This window comes from Hyperolius riggenbachi, chromosome 12 (assembly GCF_040937935.1).
Source record: "Hyperolius riggenbachi isolate aHypRig1 chromosome 12, aHypRig1.pri, whole genome shotgun sequence".
Taxonomy (NCBI): Eukaryota; Metazoa; Chordata; class Amphibia; order Anura; family Hyperoliidae; genus Hyperolius; species Hyperolius riggenbachi.
Window position 1 is genome coordinate 111,126,895 of NC_090657.1, and position 20,651 is coordinate 111,147,545.

Below are 20,651 nucleotides of genomic sequence, written 5' to 3' on the forward strand. Positions count from 1 at the left end.
ATCTGTTATGACCTTCTGCTTTCATTGACTATTCTCCTGCTTGCTGACTCTGTGCCTCTGCCTATCTGATTCACGTTGCCGACTCTGCCTGAACTCACACTGAATCAGCCTTCTGTCTTTGTACCTTACCTGTCCGTACGTTGCCTACTCTGCTTGTCTGACCTCTCTATCCTCGCCAGTGGGCCTAGCCACTGGTGAGGGATCTGTAGCATTCACCTGCCCCTCAGGTGAAGCTTTATTGCAGCACTGTCTGTAACACCTGCTCCTCAGGTGTCCAATAGCTGTAGTATAGTCTTAATCACCTGTTCCTCAGATGATCACCTTTTGCAGCACTGTTTGTAACACCTGCTCCTCAGGTGTCCACTGGCTACAGTACTGTCTTAATCACCTGCTTCTCAGGTGTCCTTTAGCTGCAGTACAGCCGGACTCGCCTGCTCCTCAGGTAATCCTTGGCTGCAGCATTGTCTGTAGTCACCCGCTCCTCGGGAGACCTCCTCTTCCTCATTACTGTTGCACCAAACACTACTTGTCACAGACCGCTAGGCCGGTCTGCGGGTGGGTCAGTCGATCAGCGTCAGAAATCCTCTCACGCGGTCATTTGTTCATCACGAAGGGTAACCCGCGTTCGCAATTTGATGAACTGACTCACGAAGGGAGCGTTCTGATATCAACCGAATCACTCCACACACATACAATTCAAAGATCTGCCACCAAGCGAGTTACACAGCCCGCTACTGTAATTATACTAGGATTTGGAGAACGCTCTATTAACCCTTAGCAGTATGCAGGAACCTGGGTCAGATCTGACTATCTGAGCCGGATTCACGCATACGGGTTTTAAATGTATACTTCTATTAAACACAGGGTAGCGAGTTCAGGAGAATAGGTACGGTTGTGTATGTTCAGCAACAGGTCATAACCGCTAAACGATTTTTAAACGTTTAATAACACAAATGCATTACATACAGTTATATACACCTATTAACATATAAAACACAGAGCTTAAAAAATAAAAAGGAATAAAATCAGAAAGTTCTTACTTAGTTAGCTGAGCAGTCCATTTGGGGATCGGTTGAAAAGGGCGCCCGAGCTGCCTGTATGAAAAGGGCGCCGCCATAGACATCAATGTTATTTCTGGAAATATGGGCTACAAGGTGTAGAAAAGGGCGCCCGAGTTTTGATATAGGCTACAAGTGGGCTCCTCTTTGTAGCCCATATTTTTTCGGCTACAAGGTTTTCGGCTACAAGCGGGCTCCCCTTTGTAGCCCATATTTTTTTCGGCTACAGTAAGGTGCCCCTCTGTAGCCCATATTATTGACTTTTTTTTTGTAGCCGAAGTTTTTATATGGGCTACAAGCACTGTAAGCCGAATTATTTCATTCCCCCACTATCCATGGCGGCCTGGAGGGGGAATAGTAATTAACACATCCCAGAGTTTTTTTGTAGCCGAAGTTTTTATATGGGCTACACCAGGCGCCTTGGTTTTTTTGTAGCCGAAGTTTTTATATGGGCTACACCAAGCGTCTTTTTTGTAGCCGAAGTTTATATGGTCTACACCAGGCGCCTTTTTTGTAGCCGAAGTTGGTATATATATGGGCTTCACCAGGCGCCCTTTTTTACCGGCGCCCTTTTCATGTAGACCCGTCCATTTGAAGAATGAAGAAAATAGTCCAGTTTAAAGTAGGCATTCAGGTTAAAAGTCTTTGTACACAACATGCCACTATGCAGCTTTAATGTTTGCATTTTTATGATCCAATAAAATAATCTTCTGATTAAAAGAGCTGTGCTGGATCGTTTTGGAGGAATTGCACGCTATACCCTGTGGGTACAGGGGTGGATCCGCTGCACGCCTATTCCCGACATCGCTAGTGTGCGGTCTTACACATCTTTGTGGTTGTTTGTACACAACATGCGCTCGGTTCTCCTTAAGCACATGTCTGCCTTCCCTGATAGATGGAAATTGAAGAACTGAGGTGGAGTTCCTCGCAAACACTTTTTACTGACCTCAGTTTTGGGGTGGTCACTACCTGGAAAGTAGGTGTGTTTAAGGCAGGGTTCCCTCCTGGAAGCCAGGTTGCCACCCTCAGACTTAGAGCAAGAAATGTACCAATTTATTAATAATTTGTGTGACTCGGCCCAAGATTAGTGTATCGCAAATCCGAGCCTATATTCATAAGCAGCATGTGACTCTGTATTAAATGAGGCTATACATGCCTAGTCTAACGAATTTGCTCTACGCATGCCGGATAAAGTGGTTTCTCAATTGATTCCTGATAGCTAGAGAATGATGATTCATGTGAATTATAGACCTGTTTCCTAGGTATCAGGAAATGTAATTTTGGTTTTGCTGTGCCAAACCTATTTTGAATTATTAATAAGTTAACGTTCCCTTTGTGTGAGGCTATGAGTTTTTGGAGGGAAATTTGAATCTCAACCAGTTTGAGGAGGTTTTTCTTTTGGGGAAAGATGAGCTGTGTAGCCAAATGGCTTCTCCCCAGGGAAGCTAGCCACGTGTGACATTCTTTCCTGACACAGGATGTGGGGGAGGCTACTGTACTCCTGCAATGCTCTCAGAAGAAGAGCAAAGAAAGGTATTTGTTATCCTACCCAGGGCTGACAGTGACTGTGCACGACCATGCGAAAATCGATGGCGATTTTGCGCACAACTTTCCGTAATATTCGTCACATTCCCCCCTACCAGTCGGACGCACAGAGTGAGTCTGCCAGACCCGCTCTACGCGCCGCTTAGCTACTGAACGGGTTCTCGACTTCTTATCTGACTGCCCTTTGGACAACTCACCAGAAGCATAAGGCCTCATGGTCCGGTGTGTCCCAGTGCCCGCTTTGCGGACGGTGCGATGCACACCAACAGGCTTACCTCTAAAGGCTTGGCTGGGTTTGCGTAGCGCTTCCTGTAAGGAAGAGAGTCGTTGGCTGACATCCGGGTCACTTCCTGACTCTCGGGTGTCAGCCTGCGAATCTGGAAGCAGCGTGGCATACCCCTGCTCTAACTGACTACACCTTGGCACAACATTTTGGTCAGCACAACCTAGGTGGACATTAGAGCACATTTTAAAAAATGAATCAGCCTTCACCTGGGTGGCGAGGCTTGCCCCTTCTCCAGGAAGGATAGAGGGTGGACCTCTGGGCAGTTTTGCACTGGGTTGCTTCTGCAAGAGGAAGACATGCAAGGTTGAGACAGGGAAGGCATGGCCTGTCTCCACCAGCTGTTTGTTAACAGCAGGCAATGGTGGAGCACTCTGGCTGTCATAGCAGGAGGGGAGGTCTAAGCCCCCAGCTGCCTGCTCTGACACCTGGCCTGCTTCCACTGCCCTGCACGGATATGACCCAGGCAAAACAAGACTGTTACCTCTTAGATTAGAGGCAATCACACTTAAACATAAATCATTTTTAGTAATAGGAGATTTATCATGAAATCTATTAGCAACATCTGGTACAACATTAACATCACAGTTACGTTCATTTTTCACATCATGTACACAGGTATCTGGAACAACAGTGACAGGTTTAGAATCAGACAAACCGTGGTTAGACAGCTGTCCATTAGAAACAGGTACCGCTTCCTTGCCTCCTTCCCTAGGAGGGCTAGGTACCATTACCCTGGCTGCCTCCCTCTGTCCCACCCCAAGCTGGTACAGTACCTTAGTGGGTCCAGACTGGCAATCCGGGGTGTTGATCACAGGTTCATAAAAGGATCGTAGGGTGCCAAGATCGGTGCCCAACAGCACAGGCACTGGGATGTCATCTATCACCCCCACAACTTTTGTCTGGCGTCCCCTTCCCCAATTGAGAACAACACGAGCTTTGGCGATGCGTGCGTGTGTGCCACCAACTCCCACAAGTGTGACACGCTCATTAGGCAGGAAATTCTCCCTGGCTACAAGATGAGAGCGAACCAAGGTAAGCTCTGCGCCTGTGTCGCGGAAACCAACAGCGATCTGGTCGTTAACTTCCACGACTTGATGATTTACGGAAAGTCGAGGATTTGCTGCTCCCATGACGAGGTCGGCGTGTGCAGTAGAGGAGGCACTAGCCACTTCTGCGCTAGGCTCTGGAGACGGCGTCCTCACCTCGTGGCAGGCAGACTTGAGGTGTCCTTGCTGTCCACAGTGGTAACACTTCGGAACATATGTGGCATCAGGCGAAGAAGTAGCAGGTGCAGCATCTGGCCTCTGTGGCTGTGGGACCCGATTCCCACGGTTCGCAGGGGGAGGAGAGCTGGGTTGCATAGGTCTCCCCCCTCTCCAGCTCGGGACTGGAGGTTTGCGGCTGTCCGGCACACGGGTGGCCACAAAAGTGTCTGCAAGTTCTGCGGCAGCTTTGGCGGATTCAGGCTTCCGCTCCAAGACAAACTGCCGGACATCTGGAGTGCAGCAGTTCAGCAACTGCTCCTGCACGATGAGGTCCTCCAGACCTTGGTGAGAGTCTTTTTTGAGGCCCCGCGACCACTGCCTGAACACGGTCAGCAGGCGACTCTCCAGGTCGGTGTAAGAGTCGGTGTGGCCTTTCTGCAGGGAGCGAAACTTTTTGCAATAGACCTCTGGGGTCAGCTGGTATTTGGCGATAATTGCAGCTTTTATCGCCTCATAGTCATTGTCTTTCTCAGCGGGTAAGTCCACAAACGCCTCAAGTGCTTTGTCCCGCAAGTTGGGTGTCAGATATCTCGCCCACTGCTCCTGGGGCAGATGATGCTGACGGCAAGTCTTTTCAAATGAGTGTAAATAAGTGTCCGGGTCGGTTCCCTTCTCCATTTCTGGGAATTTAAACTTTGTAGTCCCAAACGGGCCTGCTGTGGGCCGGGGTTCCGGAGCACTTTGTGAGGGATTTTGGCCTTGCGCTCGCAGGTTGGCCATTTCAAGGTCATGTCTGTGTGCGGCTGCTCTTTCCTCTCTTTCCGCTTCTCTCTCAGCAAACCACCGGCGCTCGGAGGCTTCCCGTTCTGCCTGCTCCCGGCGTTCTGCCCGGTCAGCGTTTTCTCTGACAATCTGCATGTACAGCTCAGGATTTGTCTCCAACAGCCTTTGTAATCCAGGTTGCATTCCAGCATCAAGAACACAGAACAGGTTGGCATGGGCAGGCTCCTGCCGGCCACCATGCTCCTCAGCAGTTACAGCGACCGGTTCAGACGCGGTACCGTTTTCCTCTGGGTCTGGAAGTGGGTTGCTTTGCTCCAACCGCTCACTTTCCTCTGCCCCAGTTACAGCACCGTCTGAACCAGGAGTGTGCTCTCCCAGCATCTGCTCCGGCTGGGTATTCAGTCGCAACAAGTCCTCGATCAATTGGGATTTCTTTTTTCTATAAGTCACAATGCCTTTTTCCTCACACAAGTTTACTAGGTCTGCCACTGACATTTTCTTGTATCTTGCTGCAGCCATTTTTGCCAAATAAAAGATAGGATAGCAAAAGAGATTGGGGGGGGGAACTCTGTGCTACACGTTTAGTCTATATAAATGGTAATGCACCGGTTATCGACCACAGATTTTTGATCTGTTCTGGCAGGTTAATCAAATAACGTTGCCGTTAATGTTCTGAACATACACAAATCCCAGTAAGCTGCCAAACAATGTCACAGACCGCTAGGCCGGTCTGCGGGTGGGTCAGTCGATCAGCGTCAGAAATCCTCTCACACGGTCATTTGTTCATCACGAAGGGTAACCCGCGTTCTCAATTTGATGAACTGACTCACGAAGGGAGCGTTCTGATACCAACCGAATCACTCCACACACATACAATTCAAAGATCTGCCACCAAGCGAGTTACACAGCCCGCTACTGTAATTATACTAGGATTTGGAGAACGCTCTATTAACCCTTAGCAGTATGCAGGAACCTGGGTCAGATCTGACTATCTGAGCCGGATTCACGCATACGGGTTTTAAATGTATACTTCTATTAAACACAGGGTAGTGAGTTCAGGAGAATAGGTACGATTGTGTATGTTCAGCAACAGGTCATAACCGCTAAACGATTTTTAAACGTTTAATAACACAAATGCATTACATACAGTTATATACACCTATTAACATATAAAACACAGAGCTTAAAAAATAAAAAGGAATAAAATCAGAAAGTTCTTAGTTAGCTGAGCAGTCCATTTGAAGAATGAAGAAAATAGTCCAGTTTAAAGTAGGCATTCAGGTTAAAAGTCTTTGTACACAACATGCGCTCGGTTCTCCTTAAGCACATGTCTGCCTTCCCTGATAGATGGAAATTGAAGAACTGAGGCGGAGTTCCTCGCAAACACTTTTTACTGACCTCAGTTTTGGGGCGGTCACTACCTGGAAAGTAGGTGTGTTTAAGGCAGGGTTCCCTCCTGGAAGCCAGGTTGCCACCCTCAGACTTAGAGCAAGAAATGTACCAATTTATTAATAATTTGTGTGACTCGGCCCAAAATTAGTGTATCGCAAATCCGAGCCCATATTCATAAGCAGCATGCGACTCTGTATTAAATGAGGCTATACATGCCTAGTCTAACGAATTTGCTCTACGCATGCCGGATAAAGTGGTTTCTCAATTGATTCCTGATAGCTAGAGAATGATGATTCATGTGAATTATAGACCTGTTTCCTAGGTATCAGGAAATGTAATTTTGGTTTTGCTGTGCCAAACCTATTTTGAATTATTAATAAGTTAACGTTCCCTTTGTGTGAGGCTATGAGTTTTTGGAGGGAAATTTGAATCTCAACCAGTTTAAGGAGGTTTTTCTTTTGGGGAAAGATGAGCTGTGTAGCCAAATGGCTTCTCCCCAGGGAAGCTAGCCACGTGTGACATTCTTTCCTGACACAGGATGTGGGGGAGGCTACTGTACTCCTGCAATGCTCTCAGAAGAAGAGCAAAGAAAGGTATTTGTTATCCTACCCAGGGCTGACAGTGACTGTGCACGACCATGCGAAAATCGATTGCGATTTTGCGCACAACTTTCCGTAATATTCGTCACACTACTCACATTGGTAGTCCTGTGTCTGGCTATACTAGCATTATTGGTGATTCTGCAGATCACCACATAATCAGGTATAGAATCTGTATTATTGGTGATACTGCAGATCACCAATAATCAGAAAAGCTGTTTAGCTGACACCAATCGTTACAACTTTTTTTTTATTATATTATAATAAAGCCGGCCCCCCTCCGATAATTATAACGAAAGCGGGCCCCACTGGCCCCCCTCGCTCCCCGAGTCCTGCTAACCAGTAAAGCTGGTAAGGAGGAGGACTACTGCCGGCACATTAATTTACTCCCTGACTGGACCCGACAATTACTTTATAGTTCCGGCGACCAGCCAGGGAGGAAGGAAGAGTGACGGGCGGCACAGACAGTCAGAGGAGGACTGTGGCTCAGAGCCGGAGAGGTGTGCCCTGGCCTGGACGGTGGACCTGAGCGAGGGGCGACCCAACCCACGCCGCAGAGTGACAGCGGGAGCCGAAGCAAGCTGCAGGATCTGTAAGAATGTGTTAGTCAGACTGTCAGAGATAGACCACATTGCGATTATTTTCTGGTGAAACGCTGCCCACGTTGCGGTTATATGATGCCCACATTGCGATTATTTTCTGGTGAAATGATGCACACATTGCGATTATTTTCTGGTGAAATGATGTCCACATTGTGATTATTTTTTGGTAAATTATGCCCACTTTGCGATTATTTTCTGGTTAAATGATGCCCACATTGCGATTATTTTCTGGTGAAATTATACCCACATTGCGATTATTTTCTGGTGAAATTATGCCCACATTGCAATTATTTTCTGGTTAAACGATGCCCACATTGCGATTATTTTCTGGTGAAATGATGCCCACACTGCGATTATTTTCTGGTGAAATGCTGCCCACATTGCGATCATTTTCTGGTGAAATGATGCCCACATTGCGATTATTTTCTGGTTAATTGATGTCCACTTTACGATAAATTTCTGGGGAAATACTGCACACATTGCGATTATTTTATGGTGAAACATTGCTGCATTACAATTATTTTATGGTGAAACGCTGTCCCATTACAATTATTTTATAGAGAAACACTGCCCCATTACGATTATTTGGCACCTATGTGGGGACCCATCCAAATTTTACAAGGGGGCCCAGTGATTTCTAGTTACGCCCCTGACTACTACCTTAACTGGGGACACCTTTAGACGTGGCTACTTATACTGTACTTAGAGGGGTGTGGGAAGGTTGGGGTGGAGGGTCCTGGAGGAATGTTTGGGTGAGAGGACCGTGGGGTTGGAAGGTTGCGGTGGGGGGGGTTGGTCCCATAAAAAATTTTTTACTATGGGCCCAGTCATTTCTAGCTACGCCACTGTCCCCTGCTTATCTCTTCCTTTCATGTTATAAAATTCCTTTCACAATTCACTAACAAGTGACTGGTGTCCGACCAGTGAACCCCGGAGGGGATCCCTCTCCTTACATCTATTAACTCTGTGTGTACTTTATAGCTCGCTAGCTTAGGCTAGTTCACATGGGCGATTTTATTTTTGTTTCCTGCCGGCCATGGTGCTCATGGTTAAAGCACTGCCCATTCATGTGAATAGACAGCACCTTTACCGTTGTTTGCCGCTGTTTACCGTTGTTTGCACAAGCTGCTCGTTTCAATCCTGTCATTTTAGCCGACCCTGGAAGCAGCATGCTCTCAGGAGCAAGAGAAGGGAGAGACACTCTCCCTCTTGTACAATTCTCTTGGCCTGGTAGATAAGAAGCTAGAGTGGTTGTCTATCACTCCACACACTATTATACTTCAGGGGTCATGTGTTTTTTTTAACTTGCGGTCAGCTTGGGGAGCTTAAAATAGATCTGTACAATCAGTTCCCTCAGTGGTTTTACCTGCAGTAATTAACTATTCCAATGTCCAATGCTGTCAGTGTCTTCAGGGCCAGGGGACGCTGTCTTTCAGGTATATTAAGGAAACCACACATTGCACAACAATATTATATACCATGTCCCTTCTTGCAGTTTTTATTACAATAGATTCATTCAGGGTGTTGACACAAAAGGGATTAGTGTGATAATTGTTCTTTAATATTTGATAAATGTTCTATTTAGTCTTTTTTGATATTCTTGGATGAAATTATTAATCCGCCTGAAGGCATAGACAGAACAAGCTGTCGCCTGGAGCAGCATGTCCAACAGGGGGCTGCACCAATGCTTCCACTAACTTCAACTTGTATCATATGCAGTATCTCCCCATTTTCCTGCTGCAGGGCTTACCGTTCAGGCTCCAAGCTTCCTGCACCACTTTCATGCGCCTCCTGGCCAATTGAGACAGAGCAAACATGTTCTGTCCCTCCTCTTAGGCTACCCCTTCCTGTCTTCCTTATCAGCTACAGGCGCAGAGCAGCCAGTGTCTGTGTACTGCCTGTGTGTGGCTGTCTGCCCTTGGCTCGGCTTAAACTCCGCCCCCCGCCAGACAGAATTTCAGGGCTCCAGGCTGGCTAAATGGAATCAGAATCAGAATCAGAATCAGAATTTATTTTCGCCAAGTACAACGGTGGATTGTACCCGGAATTGGTTTTGGCGCATACAGGGTCGTCGAGGAAAAAGAAAAAAAAAAAACAGGAATAGCATACGGTTACACATAGACATGGGACAAGCATACATAGGACAACATTACAGCTTGTGTGTACAGATAAGCAGAGAACAGCATCGCATACAGTTAAGCATGGTACATACATATAAACAATAAAGCAACGATAAAAAGCAAAAACAGAGCATTACAGCATACACATACAGTTAAACGTAATACAACCATAGCAAAAACATACACTAATAGCAGGAACAGAAAAGAGTGGGACTGGAGGAGCAGCCTGAGAGCTGATATGAGCGCTGCCATTTTCGGCACTGGACGCTACACAGCGACACGCTCCCAACAAGACAGGTGCTACCAATTGTCCACGAAAGTAGAGAGAAGGATGTGAAAGCTGAGGGGTATCATGATGGAGGCGGACAGCAGAGTTCACTCGGGCCAGGTTGCCCGAGGAGTAGCGCTCCTGATTTCAAGTCCGCACGGCTGGTAATGAGGATGCAGACACAGTGACACAGTGGGGGCCCCGTGGGGCCAGGGGGCACCTTTGCTGGGCCGCAGTGGTGTTGGACGTGGGGCCAGGGGGCACATTTGCTGGACGTGGGGAGCAGTGGTGGCGGACGTGGGGCCCCCAGTGGTGGTGGACGTGGGGCCGGGGGCCACCCCGGCTGGGCAGCAGTGGTGGTGGACGTGGGGGCCAGGGGCAGCAGTGGTGGGCAGGCCAGGAGGTTTACCTCGATGGTGGCACTGATGCCCAGATGCAGCAGCCGGCTCCACTGGGAGGGGGGCAGCATCACCTCCTCTGGGGCAGCATCAGGCCCTCCATTGACGCGGTGGTGGTATGGATCCAGGCAGCCCAGAGCGCTCCGAGGTTGATAGGGCATGCAGAGTGGATCCAGGCCACTGCTGCATGAGAAGGCTGTCGGCACTCGGCAGCGATGAAGATCCGGAGCTGGCTGGAGCTGGCTGCAAAAACGGGCAGCAATGGGGAGAGATCCGGAGATGGCTGCAGCTGGCTGCAGCTCGGGCGGAGAGAAATCCGGGTCCTCCATGGCAAATCCCCGCAGGCCGCATCGAGCAGCATGCCTCAGTCTTCCCTGCGGCGGTGAGAGAGCGGAGGCCAGATCCGGACACAGCACAGCCAGAGCACGTGGGTGCGATCAGCTGAGCGCCTGATCAGCTGGCCGCCCGCCGCCAGGCCTGCGCGTCTCCACGTGTTCCTCCGTCAAGGCCCCCCAGGCTGTGTGCCAGTGTTGGAGCTGCCGGCGTACGCAGCGGTGATGGAGCTGCCGGCGAGTGGCCGGCGATTAGCAGCCGTGACCTCGCCACTTCACCATTCCCCTCAGAGGGAAAGAAAGAGCAGGAGAGGACCTCAAGGGGCGAAAAGGAGAGAAAGGACCGGAGCCCTGTGGCCGCGGCGTCCTGTTATGGCGCCATCTTGGTAATACAAACGAGCAGCATGCTTCCTGCCTCCCCCTCCCAGATTATGACACAGGTAGCAAACGAGTGGTAACTGAGGGGCTGACTCTGAGCTGTAGCCTGTGGCAGGGGAGACTGGAGAGTCACACGCAAGCAGCAAGTGAAGAGCAGAGCTGTGTGAGAGAGGAAGCAGGCAGAGGCACAAGTGAACCACAGTGTGTACAGTTTTGGTTCTGGTTTGTGCACTCAGCTGCCATAAGTCAGTTCTCTCTCTGTAAAGGTGCATACACACGCACTACTAAATGCAACGATGGGTCCGCCGGACCCTCCTGCTGGGCGGTCTTTAGCCGACAGTATGTGCGTGTGTTCGTGCTGTCGGCAGACTGATAAGGCTGTTTCTGAACGATCCGCTGAGCGGAAACAGCCTTATCAGTCCGCCAACAGCGCATACACATGTGCATACTGTCGGCTAAAGATCGCCCAGCGGGAGGGTCCGGCGGATGCGTCGTTGCGTTTAGTAGTGCATGTGTACGCACCTTAACTTCTGTGATTCAAAAGGGAAGTAGAGAATCAGAGGCAGCCAGGGTGAAAACAAACAAACAGAGATGTTATCGCACTGTAATGTCCAGACTCTATGCAGGCAGGCTGAGCTCTCACAGATCCCAGATTTACAATAGAAGAGACAATCCAGGCACAAACCTTCAGGGACCATTTGCACTGGTGCGGAAATTGGGCCAAATCCACAGAGGGGTTTTTTTGAAAATAGATACTAGTGGTTAAATCAATACAAAACGCAAACGCATTTCTATGTGTTTTTCATGCATTAATATACTTTGAAATGTAAAACGTATCATAATCGCACAGACATGCGTTTGCGTTTTTAAAAAAATCAGAACGCAGCAGTGGAAAAGGCCACTCAAGATTCTTATTTTAAACAGGCTGCATTTAAGAATTAGCAAACACATGCGGTTTTGGCAAAAACGCAGATAGTGAAAAAGGGCAAAGGAAGGAAAGGCCGCCACGCGTCGCACAGGACGCAAGGTGGCTAGTGGAAACGTGCCCTTAGGGCTGTCTCTCGCTCCCACACCCACCTGCCTGCTCCATGTCACATTTCCTACAGGCTACAGCAATGATAGTTTGTGGAAGAAGAATCCTCTGATAAATAGAAAACAGAACTGAAGGTTGGTGCCTGGTTTGCTTCTTTTGTTGTAAGTATAGTACTGTGACTTCTATAGCACTGTTCTGCAATGTTAGCTCCTCCCTCGACACTTGTGGGCTGTGTCTCTGCTGCTGTGTGATAGGCTGAGAGTGATTTTCATGTGGTGAGGGTAATGGAGTGAGAGTGACAGACTGTGTGAGGGTTACTGGCTGAGCATGGGGTGACAGACTGTGTGTGAGGGTGAAGGGGTAGCATGGGGTGAGGGTGACAGACTGTGAGGGTGACAAGCTGAGCATGGGGTGACAGTGGCAGACTGTGTGTGAGGGTGATGGGCTGAGCATGGGGTGAGGGTGACGGGTTGAGCATTGGGTGAGCGTGACAGACTATGTGTAAGGGTGACAGGCTGAACATGGGGTAAGAGTCCTATGGACAAATGTTATTGTATTGCATTATTGTAAGAGTGACAGACTGTTTAGGAAAGCAAATTTTGTTTTTCTTAACATCTTAGTAAGGGGGCTTTTAGGACCATTGTAGTCCCTTACACACTCCAATGAGTTCTGGGTCACAATGAGCTTGCTGGTTAGTCTGTGAGAGAGGGTGACAGGCTGAGCATGGGGTGAGAGTGACAGACTGTGTGTGAGGGTGATGGGCTGAGCATGGGGTGAGAGTGACAGACTGTGTGTGAGTTAGATGGGCTGAGCATGGGGTGAGGGTGACGGGTTGAGCATGGGGTGAGAGTGACAGACTGTGTGTGAGGGTGACAGGCTGAGCATGGGGTGAGAGTGACAAACTGTGAGGGTGATGGGCTGAGAATCGGGTGAGAGTGACAGACTGTGTGTGAGAGTGATGGACTGAGCATGAGAAGACAGTGACAGACTATGTGTGAGTTTGATAGGCTGAGCATGGGGTGAGAGTGACAGACTGTGTGTGAGGGTGATGGGGTGACAGCGACAGACTCTGTGTGAGGGTGATGGGCTGAGCATGAGGTAACAGTGACAGACTGTGTGTGAGGGTGATGGGGTGACAGGGACCGGCTGTGTGTGAGGTCCTGGGCTGAGCAGGAGGTGACAGTGATAGACTGTGTGTGAGGTTGATGGGGTGAGGGTGACAGGCTGAGCATGGGGTGACAGTGACAGACTGTGTGTGAGGGTGATGCATATCTCCCAACCGTCCCGAATCCTGTGGGATTGTCCCGATTTGGGGGGCCCTCCCGCTATTCCGCGCTGCCCCCTCCTTGTGTCCCGGCCAGCTTGGCAGAGAGGGGAAAAAAATTGATTGAGGCACCAGCCCTGGGGATGCGGTATGCAGGATGGATGGCCGCCATTACATTTCTCCCTCCCTTCCTCCTAATGTGCCCCCATTGTCCCCCCCCCCGCCTGCGGAGTAAAGTGCGCAGCGGAGTGGGCTGTCATTTAATCTTACCATTGCTCCGTGCATACCAGCATCTGGCTCTTCTCGGCTTCCTGTGACGTCACAGGAAGCAGGAAGCCGAGAAGACCAGATGAGATCCCGGTACGCAAGGAGCAATGGTAAGATTAAATGACAGCCCACTCCGCTGCGCACTTTACTCTGCAGGCTGAGGGGGGGGGGGGAACTGGGGGCACATTAGGAGGAAGGGATGGAGAAATGTAATGGCAGCCATCCATCCCGCATACCGCATCCCCAGGACTGGTGCCTCGACCAGTCTTTTTCCTCGCCTCCACCCCACCCACGGCCACCCTCACCCTCCTCCCCACCCACGGCCACCCTCACCCTCCTCCCCACCCACGGGCACCCTCACGCTCTTCCCCCTTTGGGAGTAATATTAATATTAGTAATATTAATTAAAATAAAAATATTTCTTAAAAAAAAACTTTTTGGTGGGCGTGACTAGGGGATGGGGTGTGTGGTTAGAGGTGTGGCCTAAGTGTCCCGCTTTCTGTTATGAAAATGTTGGGAGGTATGGTGATGGGGTGAGGGTGACAGGATGAGCATGGGGTGACAGTGACCGACTGTGTGTGAGGGTGATGGGGTGACAGTGACAGACTGTGTGTGTGGGTAATGGGGTGAGGGTGACAGGCTGAGCATACTTTTGGTTCCACTCAGCTACTGTTCAGTTTATTTTTGTATATTGACTTGACCAAATCATTTTATTATTTTAGACTTCCCGTGGTTTTTATTGCTGCTACTACAAAAGTACCTCTCTGCCCCTGGTCTTTCCACTGCTGCTCTCTCCTTTGGGTTGATTGGCCACCAAAAGTGACAGAACAATACACAGATACAGGCCCATATGCAATTAAGTTTTTCACCTGAGTTAGCTCCTAGGAGATAACTTTCATCTTCTCTGTAAACTAAAGTTGTAAAAATATCACCTAGGAGGAAACCTCGGGAGAAAAAGTGAATTGCATATGGGCCACAGTCTTAAAGAGGAACTTCAGCCTAAACAAACATACTGTCATTAAGTTACATTAGCTATGTTAATTAAAATAGATGGGTAATATAATCTCTTACCCACCCAGTTTTAAAAGAACAGGCAAATGTTTGATTTCATAAGGGTAGCCATCTTTTTGGTTGAAAGGAGGTGACAGGGAGCATGAGACACAGTTCCAACTGTCCTGTGGCCTGATCACCCCTCCCAGTTGCTAGGCAATGAGAACAACAACATAGAAAATCCCATCATGCTTTGCACAGCATCAGGGGAAAAATGCCCGGGCAGTTTTCTTTGATGGGGCGGAGCTTAGCATCTGTACAGCTAATAATTAGACTTAGGTAATAAAAACAGTTCTGATGCTGTGAAACTGGTAAAGAAACACCAAGCCTTTTCAGTGCTGCTAAGTAGATTTTTAGTCTGGAGGTTCACTTAAAAGTTAACCTGAGATGGCGGTGGGCGAAAAATACATACATACCTGGGGCTTCCTCCAGCTGCCTTCAGACCTTTGGCTCCCTCGCCGTCCTTTCGGGCCGCCTCGATCTACCGCTAGGGTCCTCTAAAGCTTCTAAGGTTGGAGCATACTTCGCATGTTTGTGCTCCCGCATCATGCACCAGTCGCCGAGAGCGTACTGCACCTGGCAGTGTTATCTGGTGATGAGAGCGCAATGGGGCAAATTTGCAGCAGAACTGCGCATGCACCGACTGGCCTCAACTGGAGAAATTTCAGAGGACCCTAGCGGCAGAACGAGATGGCATGGGAGGACGCTGAGGGAGCGAAAGGTCTGAAGGGGCTGGCGGAAGACCCAGGTATGTATGAATTTTACCCCAAGCCCTGTCTCAGGTACACTTTAACGTGCCCATACACTCGTTGAATTTCCCCTGCAGATTCGATCATTATGATCAAATTTGCCAGAGCTCAATGCCCCAACATGGCTATCAGATCATAATTTAGATTGTGGAAATGGATCAAGACCATCGATCAAGCTCCAGATGGAAAGATTTTTTAAATGGCCAGGTGTCGGCTAACACTGGTAGATATTCAGGATGACCTATGGACCCCATCAAGTCTCCCCACATTTAAAATGTGCTCCCCAGACTGTTGCCAGGAGTGCACACTCACCCGTTGCACACATCTCCCAGTGTCCTCTCTCCAGCCCCGGCGGGGTTGGAGACCGGACACAGGAGGACTGTGCTAGCAGATGGGTGAGTGCACTCCACTGGCAATACTCTGCATGGGACCTGGGGCAGCAGGTTTTAGCTGGTGGGAAACCTGGAGGTGCCCATCAGTTGGCCCTGCACTGTGGAGGTGGCTTCATAGATTTTTAATAGATTTAAGAGCTCATTCACACTAGAGGCAATTTGTGATTTCTTTAAGCGCTGGCGATTTTTCAAAATCGCCCTGAAAGCGCTTGTGCAATGATTCTCTATGACAGAGTTCACATCTGAGTGGTTCATTTCCGATCCGCTCAGGAAAGCGCTGCATGTACCATTTTTGAGGCGATTTTGCCTCAATGGAAGGTATAGGAAAAACACTAAACGCTCACAAAATCACTTTGTGCAGCGATTGCATACGCGTTTTTAAGAATAAATACATTGCATTAATTATTTTCCGGGTCAGAGTTCACTTCCTGACTTGCGTCAGGGAGTGAATTAAAAAAAACGCTCTGGAAAAGCGCTCAGAAATACGCCTAACCCTAACCAAACCCCTGGTGGTGCCTAACCCTAAGACCCCCGTGGTGGTGCCTAACCCTAAGACCTCCCTGGTGGTGCCTAACCCTAAGACCTCCCTGGTGGTGCCTATGCCTAAGACCTCCCTGGTGCTGCCTAACCCTAAGACCCCCCTGGTGCTGCCTAACCCTAAGACCCCCCTGGTGCTGCCTAACCCTTAGACCTTCCCCCTAGTGGTGCCTAACCCTAAGACCTCCCTGGTGGTGCCTAACCACCCCCCTGGGAGTGCACAACCCTAACCATCCTCACTGCCCTTACACACATATAAACAATAATATATTTAATCCTTAAAATACTTCACTATAAATAACATGAATAGAATAATTTATACATTTGTAATAGAATAAATAGCCTTAAAATCACCTACACATGAATATATAATAGAATAAATAGCCTTACAATCACGTACGCATAAAAAATCTTAAAATAACGGTAATATTAAAGAGACTCTGAAGCGAGAATAAATCTCGCTTCAGAGCTCATAGTTAGCAGGGGTGCCCCTGCTAAAACGGCGCTATCCCGCGGCTATACGGGGGTCCCTTCACCCCCAACCCCCCCCTGCAAAATCAACGACCAACTTGGTCATACATTTTGCTCTTCCTACGGGCAGGGCTAACGGCTGCAGCCCTGCCTCTCAGCGCGTCTATCAGACGCGCATCGCCGCCTCTCCCCCGTCCCTCTCAGTGAGGGAAGACTGAGAGGGGCGGGGGAGAGGCGGAGGTACGCGTCTGATAGATGCGCGGGAGGCAGGGCTGCGGCAGTTAGCCCTGCCCAAATGCGGAAGCGCTCCCCCGCAGTACGGAGGGGATTTGGGGGATCAGGGACCCCCGTTAAGCCACGGGGTGGTGGCGTTTTAGCAGGGGCACACATGCCCCTGCTATCTATGAGGTCTGAAGCGAGATTTATTCTCGCTTCAGACTCTCTTTAAAAGCGATATATTAGTAAGATAAATCTAAAAACTATAATCGACGCATTATAAGTCTAAAAAACAAAGTTAATACCTAAAGCGATGTATTTCTAATAGAATAAAACTATATTTAAGAATTATACATATGAAAGCGAATTTTAAAGTGCTAAAATAAGTGTAAGCAAAAATGGGTACTTATCCGTTAGCCGGGCGCATCCGGCAGGTGGCGCTGTTGTTGCTAATTTCAATCACAAAACTGTGAATGTAAACGCCGGATGCGCCCGGCTAAACTGTATGTAATGCGCCCGGCTAACTGAATGTAAACGCCGTAGGTGGTAACAATATGTATATTAAAGAAGAGAGTTAATTAAATGACAAATAAGCCGGCGGCAATGTGACAGATCAAGCCGCCGGCTTGCTTCATGTCTCGCTCTCCTCCCCCCTTGCCCTCTTTCGTATAGAGCCCTGGGGAGGGGACTCGTGTCCCCCCAGAGTCGTTCATCGCAATAAAACAAGCAGGATTCCCTGCCGCGACGAACGACTCTGGTGGGAAACGCATGTCCTCCCCCATTGTTTTTGTCATCAGTTAGCCGGGCGCATTACATACAGTTTAGCAGGGCGCATCCGGCGTATACATTCACAGTTTTGTGATTGAAATTAGCAACAACAGCGCCACCTGCCGGATGCGCCCGGCTAACGGATAAGTACCCAAAAATGTACTTATTACAGACCTGAAACGAAATTTAAAAACAAAAAAATAAGTAAAACCTCCTATAAGCGAAATTTAAAAATGAAAAAAATAAGTAAAACACAAAGTCAAAACGAATTTGTAAACGATATTTGTAATAAACGTTATTCTGTAAACGAAAACTTTTGTTAACACGATCCCTGCAACCGCTATTTCTTGGGCGCCCAAATTTCCTGTCGGGCGTCCAATAGCCGATATTTTGCATTGCAGTCTATGGCGACGCCCTTTTTGTCCATTAGCCATATGCGCCCTTTTTTACTGGTTCCACAAGTACTTCCTTCCTCCATTTACACTTTTTCAGGGTCCTCTGATCCCTCTTAATTTTAAAGATTTCTTTATTCTCTACAATATAGCAAACTACAGAATAATTGTTAATTCACCAATCCTTTGTGACTCAGCCTCTCTTTTTGCATAACCTCTACATTAGCTGGCAGGGTTGATCGTAAATGCCCGTTACCGATAACGCGGAAATTACGATTTCCACCAATGTCCGTTTACAATTTTCCGTTTTTTTCTGATTGCTGAGTAGTATTTTATGAGTCACGTTTTGCATTTAGAGAATGGAAAAAATGAAGGAAGAAAAAAAAAAAAAAAAAAAAAAAAAATCGGAAAACTAGAAATAAAGAAAACGTAAAATCCACCGTTTTTCTTGTGAGTGGTGTAAAATTACCACGGTGGTCTGATTTTTGCAGAAATATTCTGCATTCTTTGATTGGTCCAGTGCTTCTAAGTTCCTGTGATTGGGCTAAAATTACTGAGTTGTGGTAAACTGGATTTAGCAAGAGCTTTTCAAAATCACTAGAATTAAAAAAGCTCTTGCACTGTGAACCAGCTTTGTTATTCTTGATCATTTTAGATTGCCTCTTTTTGAACAAACAAACTGTTTGGTGCTCTGCCAGCCTCTTGTGTGTACTCAACTCTTACCCCAGCCAGTTTCAAGCCCTGGCTCTGAACTACAAACAAACAGTTGTGGTAGCTATATCTTCCAATGGTGCTGTTTCTGAAATGGAACACTACAGCAGCAGCTTTGTGTGATTTACTTTTCAGAGCATTTTCCTTGGTGTAGCTGCAGTTAGGGGTGAGGGACTTTGTTTTTGAGCTATCAGCAGGCAGCACTGGAACAGGAAAAAACGGGCGCAGGGGACCTTGTGGAAAAATGGGTGTCACTATAGGTGCCCATTGTAAAAGCCACAAAAAAGGGAAATTTGGGTGAAAAATGTGGTGCGGTCGCTAAGTAATATCGCAATTTGCATATCAACAATCCCACATTTTATGGGCGCTTCCGTGCGTGGAGGGAGCGGGTTAAAGGATACCTTAGCGCACATCTAAATTTAAAAACGGGGCATATGTAGTGGGCTCTCCTCACGCCCACTGCTCCCCCATTCTTCTCTGTCCCCCTCCATTATGGTATACTGACCTCTCGAACGTACTTTCTGGTCAGGAGGGTTGGTGCGGACTGATCGCTCGGCTGGGAGCGCTCTGCACATGCACTCCATCACAACTACGTAGTGCGCATGTGCAGAGAACTCCCAGCCACGGGCACGATGAAGGACGAGTGTCAGCCAGGCAGTGCCTGCACAGTCCACACCGACTCTCCAGACCAGGAAGTAATTTTGGGGACTTGGTCGGTATACAGTAATGGAGGGGGACAGAGGAGAACGGGGGGAGCGGTTGGCATGAAAAGACCCCACTACACATGCCTGCTCTCCCCATTTTTAAATTTAGATGTGTGCTAAGGTATCCTTTAAGTGTTAGACACCACCTGAGGAGTTAAGGGTTAAAGGGATACTGTAGGGGGGTCAGGGGAAAATGAGTTGAACTTACCCAGGGCTTCTTATGGTCCCCCGCAGACATCCTGTGCCCACGCAGCCATTCACTAATGCTCCGGCCCCGCCTCCGGTTCACTTCTGGAATTTCAGACTTTAAAGTCTGAAAAGCACTGTGCCTGCATGGCTGTGTCCTCGCTTCTGCTGACGTCACCAGGAGCGTACTGCGTAGGCGCAGACCATACTGGGCCTGGCCAGTACGCTCTTGTTGACATTAGCGATAGCGAGGACACGGCAACGCAGGCGCAGTGCTTTTCAGACTTTAAAGTCTGAAATTCCAGAGGTGAACCGGAGGCGGGGCCGGAGCATCGGTGAGTGGCTGCGCTCATCATGTTTAACAGCCGACAGCTAGTAGTTTATGGCCCTCATATGATCCAGGATACCCTCCCCAAGCTTGGCATAGCTGATTCTTTAGGATCTCACGCACCCTCATCTGCTTCTCAGAATTGTGCCTTCCCTCCTCGTCCTTCATACACTAAGGTGGCGACTAGGAAGTCACTACGATCTGGCAGTCATCAAGATTGTTCAGGGAGCCCTGGCAACTCTAAAACATCCTGACCAAATCCTTTTCTGTGGAGTCTGTGGTCTAAGGGCCCGTTCAGACTGCAAAATGCGGACGGCCACGCATGCGGACTGCAACGCGTACGAACGCACGCCATCCGCGTTCGTATGCGTTGCGTGGCTGATCCCATCACTGAAAAGTGAATGGGACAGCCGTGCGTTTTTGTAAAATCTGCGTGCAGCATGCGTTCCCGGACCGCACAGGTCCGGAACGCATGCAGTGTGAACATCAGACATTGCACTCTATGCAATGTCTGTTGTCCTGCGTGTCGGCCACCTGCACGCGTTTTCAAAACGCGGCTGGAAACGCGTGCAGTGTGAACGGGCCCTAATTGTTCTTTATAATCCATCTTTAGATTA

At 48.6% G+C, this 20,651-nt stretch overlaps 1 protein-coding gene across 2 annotated transcripts in view; it reads left to right on the forward strand.

Moving 5' to 3' along the window:
- GRB7 (growth factor receptor bound protein 7) overlaps positions 1-20,651 on the forward strand; it is a 437,163-nt gene that overhangs the window by 109,987 nt on the left and 306,525 nt on the right. The gene's annotated exons all lie outside the window — the stretch shown is intronic.